Source organism: Salvelinus namaycush, chromosome 2, assembly GCF_016432855.1.
Source record: "Salvelinus namaycush isolate Seneca chromosome 2, SaNama_1.0, whole genome shotgun sequence".
NCBI lineage: Eukaryota > Metazoa > Chordata > Actinopteri > Salmoniformes > Salmonidae > Salvelinus > Salvelinus namaycush.
The window spans coordinates 43,305,836-43,312,719 of NC_052308.1; the positions used below are offsets into that span (position 1 = coordinate 43,305,836).

The 6,884-nt window shown below is 39.8% G+C and overlaps 2 long non-coding RNA genes across 2 annotated transcripts; both read left to right on the forward strand.

Moving 5' to 3' along the window:
• The first annotated feature begins 4,546 nt into the window (after nt 1–4,546).
• Nucleotides 4,547–5,447, forward strand: LOC120063549. Its single transcript, XR_005478523.1, has 3 exons — nt 4,547–4,608; nt 5,140–5,202; nt 5,372–5,447. It is a non-coding gene; the product is annotated as an uncharacterized LOC120063549 (long non-coding RNA).
• A 384-nt stretch (nt 5,448–5,831) lies between these two features.
• Nucleotides 5,832–6,346, forward strand: LOC120063490. Its single transcript, XR_005478515.1, has 3 exons — nt 5,832–5,948; nt 6,139–6,195; nt 6,324–6,346. It is a non-coding gene; the product is annotated as an uncharacterized LOC120063490 (long non-coding RNA).
• The last annotated feature ends 538 nt before the right edge of the window (nt 6,347–6,884 follow it).

Genomic DNA, 6,884 nt, shown 5'->3' on the forward strand with positions numbered 1-6,884 from the left:
ATCCGAATGCTTAACTTTTACCGCCTCTCAACCCCGTATCCGGGATCACCCCCCACCCCCCCCACACTGATTAGCATCGCTAGCATAGCTTCACAAGTAAATAGTAGCATCTAAATATCATTAAATCACAAGTCCAAGACACCAGATGAAAGATACAGATCTTGTGAATAAACCCATCATTTCTGTTTTTTAAAATGTTTTACAGGGAAGACACAATATGTAAATCTATTAGCTAACCACGTTAGCAAAATACACCATCTTTCTTTGTCCACCATTTTCTCTCTCCACCACTAGCTATCACCAATTCGGCTAAACTAAGATATTGATAGCCACAAACCAAGAAAAAAACTCATCAGATGACAGTCTGATAACATATTTATGGTATAGGATAGGTGTTGTTAGAAAAAAGTGCATATTTCAGGTAGAAATCACAGTTTACAATTGCACCGACCATCACAAATCGACTAGAATTACTAGATAGAGCAACGTGTATGACCAATTTACTCATCATAAAACATTTCATAAAAATAGACAAAGCATAGCAATGGAAAGACACAGTTCTTGTGATTTCAGACCATATTTCAGATTTTCTAAGCGTTTTTCAGCGAAAACACAATAAATCGATAAGTTAGCATACCACATGTGCAAACGTTAGTAGAGCATGAATTCAAGGCAAAGGGAGCTATAACGTTATCATCGCCAAAATATATTAATTTTTTCACTAACCTTCTCAGAATTCTTCCGATGACACTCCTGTAACATCATTTTACAACATACATATACAGTTTGTTCGAAAATGTGCATATTTAGCCATACAAAACCGTGGTTATACAATGGAAATAGTCACAACTCAAGCATCAAAATGAGGGACGTCAGCTTTCAGAGTGATCTAGTTTAATCGAAAGCTAATCATATACTTGACTAAAAAATACAGAGTTGACAGGAATCGAAAGACAAATTAGTTCTTAATGCAACCGCTGACTTACATTTTTAAAATTATCCTTACTTTTCAATACAGGGTTCGCCAAGTGAAGCTATACCAAACAAAATGGCGAAATATGCGTTTAAAATATTTCGACAGAACAACGATTTATCATATTAAATATTGCTTACTTTGAGCTGTTCTTCCATCAGATTCTTGGGCAATGTATCCTTTCTATGTTATAAATTTCTTTTGGTCGATAGATGTCCTCTGTCCTTCGAAATGTCCACTACCAACGACCGAGACCCCCGAAACGTTCCCAAAGCTAAAAAGTGCACGACAAAGAAATTCCTCAGAATCGCACTAAACGGATATAAATTGCTATAAAACGGTTCAAATTAACTACATTATGATGTTTTTAACAACTATAACGAGTAAAAACATGACCAGAGAAATATTACTGGTTAAACAACGATTTGGAATGAGGCAAGTCCGATGTCCATCCCGCTTGTGACGCGCGAACAAAAGAGAGTGTACTCCCACGTTTTGTGGTTTTATATGGGCTGGGATTGTGCAATCGATTCCATTCAAAACGTGATGACGTACAGACACCCAGAGGAAGACGTAGGCAGTGTCGGTTTCTTCATAGCATTCACTGTCGCCTTAAAAACAGACTCCAGATCAGAGGTAAAAATTTCTGAAATCTGACCCCTGTCATGAAAAGTGCTGTAGATATTGTTCTGTACCACTCAGAGACAAAATTCCAACGGCTATAGAAACTATAAAGTGTTTTCTATCCAATAATAACAATAATATGCATATTGTACGATCAAGAATTTAGCACGAGGCAGTTTAATTTGGAGACCCAAATATGCTAATGCGGAACAGCACCCCCTATAGTTCCAAGAGGTGCGTGCACTAATTCCAGACGAAGAGTTTTTAAAAAGTACAATAAAAGTTAGTAGAAACATGCAAAACGATGTTTAAAAACAATCCTCCAGGTTGTTTTTGTCATAAATAATCAATAATATTTCAACCGGACAAAAGCTTCGTCAATAGGAAAGGAGAAACAAGAAAGGCGCGTTCCCGATCAGGCGCATGGCTGATGAATGGAAATTTCAACTGGCCACTGATTGAAAGTGCTGTATCTCCCCAATTTTCAGAGTAAAAGCCTGAAACAATACCTAAAGACTGGTCACATGTAGAGGAAGCCACGGAGCTCATGAACTGGGTCCTAAGTATTTGTATGGTGGATAGGCTTTCAATGGAAAAGCAGCCTTTCAAAATAATGGTACTTCCTGGTTGGATTTTCCTCAGGTTTTCACCTGCCATATCAGTTCTGTTATACCCACAGACATTACTTTAACAGTTTTGGAACCTTTAGAGTGTTTTCTATCCACATCTGCTAATTATATGCATATCCTATCTTCTGGGCCTGAGTAGCAGGCAGATTATTTTGGGCACGCTTTTCATCCAAAATTCACAATGCTGCCCCCTACCCTAGTGAAGTTAAGAGAATTAAGTGAAAGGCAATCGTTGTAAAGACACAGCACACATTATTAAATGGCACTCATAAATAGGAATGAGATAAGACATGCTGATACGTAATATAAAGAGAATGACAGGCTCTAATTTAGTGAGAGTCAGTGTCACTTGTAAAATATAAACTCAGCAAAAAAAGAAATGCCCCTTTTTCAGGACCCTGTCTTTCAAAGATAATACATAAAAATCCAAATAACTTGCAGATCTTCATTGTAAAGGATTTAAACACTGTTTCCCATGCTTGTTCAATGAACCATAAACAATTCATGAACATGCACCTGTTGAACAGTCATTAAGACACTAACAGCTTACAGACGTTAGGCAATTAAGGTCACAGTTATGAAAACTTAGAACACTAAAGAGGCCCTTCTACTGACTCTGAAAAACACCAAAATAAACATGCCCAGGGTCCCTGCTCATCTGTGTGAACGTGCCTTAGGCATGCTGCAAGGAGGCATGAGGACTGCAGATGTGGCCAGGGCAAAAAATTGCAATGTCCGTACTGTGAGACGCCTAAGACAGCGCTACAGGGAGACAAGACAGACAGCTGATCATCCTCGCAGTGGCAGACCATGTGTAACAACACCTGCACAGGATCGGTACATCCAAACATCACACCTGCGGGACAGGTACAGGAAGGCAAAAACAACTGCCAAGGTTACACCAGGAACGCACAATCCCTCCATCAGTGCTCAGACTGTCCGCAATAGGCTGAGAGAGGCTGGACTGAGGGCTTGTAGGCTTGTTGTAAGGCAGGTCCTCACCAGACATCACCGGCAACAATGTTGCCTATGGGCACAAACCCACGGTCGCTGGACCAGACAGGATTGGCAAAAAGTGCTCTTCATTAACGAGTCGCGGTTTTGTCTTACCAGGGGTGATGGTTGGATTTGCGTTTATCGTGAAGGAACGAGCGTTACACGAGGCCTGTACTCTGGAGCGGGATCGATTTGGAGGTGGAGGGTTTGTCATGGTCTGGGGCGGTATGTCACAGCATCATCGGACTGAGCTTGTTGTCATTGCAGGCAATCTCAACGCTGTGCGTTACAGGGAAGACATCCTCCTCCCTCATGTGGTACTCTTCCTGCAGGCTCATCCTGACATGACCCTCCAGCATGACAATGCCACCAGCCATACTGCTCGTTCTGTGCGTGATTTCCTGCAAGACAGGAATGTTAGTGTTCTGCCATGGCCAGCGAAGAGCAAGGATCTCAATCCCATTGAGCACGTTTGTGACCTGTTGGATCGGAGGGTGAGGGCTAAGGCCATTCCCCCCAGAAATGTCCGGGAACTTGCAGGTGCCTTGGTGGAAGAGTGGGGTAACATCTCACAGCAAGAACTGGCAAGTATGGTGCATTCCATGAGGAGGAGATGCACTGCAGTACTTAATGCAGCTGGTGGCCACACCAGATACTGACTGTTACTTTTGATTTTGACCCCCCCTTTGTTCAGGGACACATTATTCAATTTCTTTTAGTCACATGTCTATGGAACTTGTTCAGTTTATGTCTCAGTTGTTGAATCTTGTCATGTTCATACAAATATTTACACATGTTAAGTTTGCTGAAAATAAATGCAGTTGACAGTGAGAGGACGTTTCTTTTTTTGCTGAGTTTACATTACATTCAAATAGAGTGATGCAAAAAGGAGTCTCTGTCCTTCCCTAACAGATCCAAAACCAGACATTACAGTCTATTTTGATTGGTTCTTCATCGTCATCTGTTTGATCCCTGGATCCGTCAGTCCTGACACCACCTGTAACCTGTATGTTGGAGAGGAGAGTCAGCCATCCTTCACAGCAAAGATCTGGAAAGAAAAAAGCAAAGGTTCCAAACAGGGGTTCTGTAGATTCACAGTAACTGAGAGGGATATTATCAGAACTCTACAGTCAGTGAGGCGTAAGGAGGTGAGCTGTGACTACAGAGTGAGCTCAGGGCCAGAATTTCTCTCTCCACGCAGTGATGGGAAAAGCTTTGGCTGCAGGTCTTCATGATCTGACTCACTTTGATTTTAGCATCTTCTTAGTATGACTATATTAATTCTGCCAAACAAACTAAATACCACATTTCAATCCCAAATTATTTCAGATCTGTTGGGAGTTCACATCAGTGATCCAACAACTATACAGACACCTTCTATAGCAGGTAGGCTACACATTTGTCCTTTTATAGTGACACTGCTTTTATTTGAAAGCAAAGCAGGTTTCAGCAATAAGAATAGTTGTGTTCATGTGTAAATGAAGCGGTTCTGTTAGTTAATTAAGCTGTTCTATAGATATGACACCAGCCTCAACACCAATGTCTGGGATCATGAGCACAAGTAATAGAATGTCTGTGTGCATCTAGTCAAGTGTTTAGATCGTATCTATGCGCTGTTATGCTTCTGCTGTTAGATAACATGGTGACTTCATTCTAGGAAGCTGTCAACAACAATAAACACCTTATCTGTCCTAAAGGACTTGATCACCTTATGAATTGGTCTTATCATCTCTATAATGAGGAGAAATATAATCTACCAGGGCTAGAAGCAATCTGTCCGTCGTGATTTTTATAGTCCTACTTTGCCCACTTTGAATAGATAAATCATGAAGGTATTTCAAAAGGCCAACAACACCATGATGATCATTAATACGATCATGAATAAAATGCAAATTTCATTATTATGTGTTTTCTCAGTGGGTTTGACTCCAGGTCCTAGATCTACTTTGCCTCCCAGCACGACAGTGAGTCCTACAGAAGGTGTGTTGGGCCTCTAAATTACCATCTCTGCAAATACCAATTGTACAGTCAAGAGTTTAGATTATGGGCCTGTAAAATTAAGTGACCCAAATGTGAATGTAAAACCTTATTCTTGTGTAGTCATATTGCTTCCCACTTGTTTCAACTGTTACTTCTACCTTTACCCCAGACACCACAGTGACACCAACTACCAGTAAGTAGATCCACCAATTTAAACTTAGTTTGCAAATACAATATCTTTGTTCACATTCATTCACTAAAGCTCTGACCGGTTAACTAATAGATGTATTCATAGCTGCTTGTAATTCCAGTCCAGATTTGTGTACTTTTAGTCTGATTTGTAGGTAATGTGCAGTGTACTTCTCTCTTTCTGCTTAATTCATGATCTTAGATATTACATTCATTTACATTTGTTCTTGTGTAATATGAGTAATCTCTTCTCACCAGGTTTGACCTCCCCTTTGACCCCTAGCACGGCAGTGAATCGTTTAGCAGGTCTCTTAGTCATCTTATTCGAGTTAGCAAATATAAGTAAAACAATTAGAGTAGCTTATCTTCTCCATGTTTTTGTATGTTTTTTTCCCATCACAAATTTGCCTCATTACAAAAAGAGGTTAATATTTGATTGATTAAAATCAACCCATTTAGATGTATTTTTGTATAATCAGATCCAATGATTTGCTTTGCATCAGGGTCGACTGTTTGCTGTACTTTGACCACTGACACCCCAGCGAGTCCAACTGAAAGTAAGTATAGCCAATAGGTTTCATTTAGTTTGCTAAATATTTTTGTCTATTAAAGTATAAACCAGTTTTACAAATATAGCCAAATGTGAATTCAGTCAAGGCTTTAGGATTAATCAAACAATTTGTCTCTTCTTATAAAAATGTTCATAACTCTGTTATTAAACTGTCCTTCTCTCTTGCATGTGCCGAGGAGGTCAAAGCTCCACAGAAAGTGATGTGGAATCAAACAGTCAAGAAAGCATTCTGGGTAAGTATCCTGTTCTCGCTGTCTTTTCTCACACATATGAAAACAGAGCTGTGCACATTTTCTTAAACAAACAATAATGTGGTCCACAAGCTAATGATCTCTCCTGATGTCATCATGTCACCAAATAGTGGGGCAATTATGGCAGGCAGCAGTGAGTATGACTTCTGGAGTGGCCGTGTTCCTGGTAGGATTGAGAGCTGTCTGTCTCTGCAAGAGTACCAGTGAGTACATTTGATTCTGCGTAACAAATAATTTTTCAAATTTACCTTTCACGAACCTCAACCCCGTATCCGGGATCACCCCCCACCCCCCCCCCACACTGATTAGCATCGCTAGCATAGCGTCACAATTAAATAGTAGCATCTAAATATCATTAAATCACAAGTCCAAGACACCAAATGAAAGATACAGATCTTGTGAATAAAGCCACCATTTCAGATTTTTTAAATGTTTTACAGGGAAGACAAAATATGTAAATCTATTAGCTAACCACGTTAGCAAAAGACACCACTTTTCTAACTCCATCAGTTTCTTACTCCATCAGGTGCTATCACCAATTCGGCCAAATAAAGATATTGATAGCCACTAACCAAGAAAAAACCTCATCAGATGACAGTCTGATAACATATTTATTGTATAGGATAGGTTTTGTTAGAAAAATGTGCATATTTCAGGTATAAATCATAGTT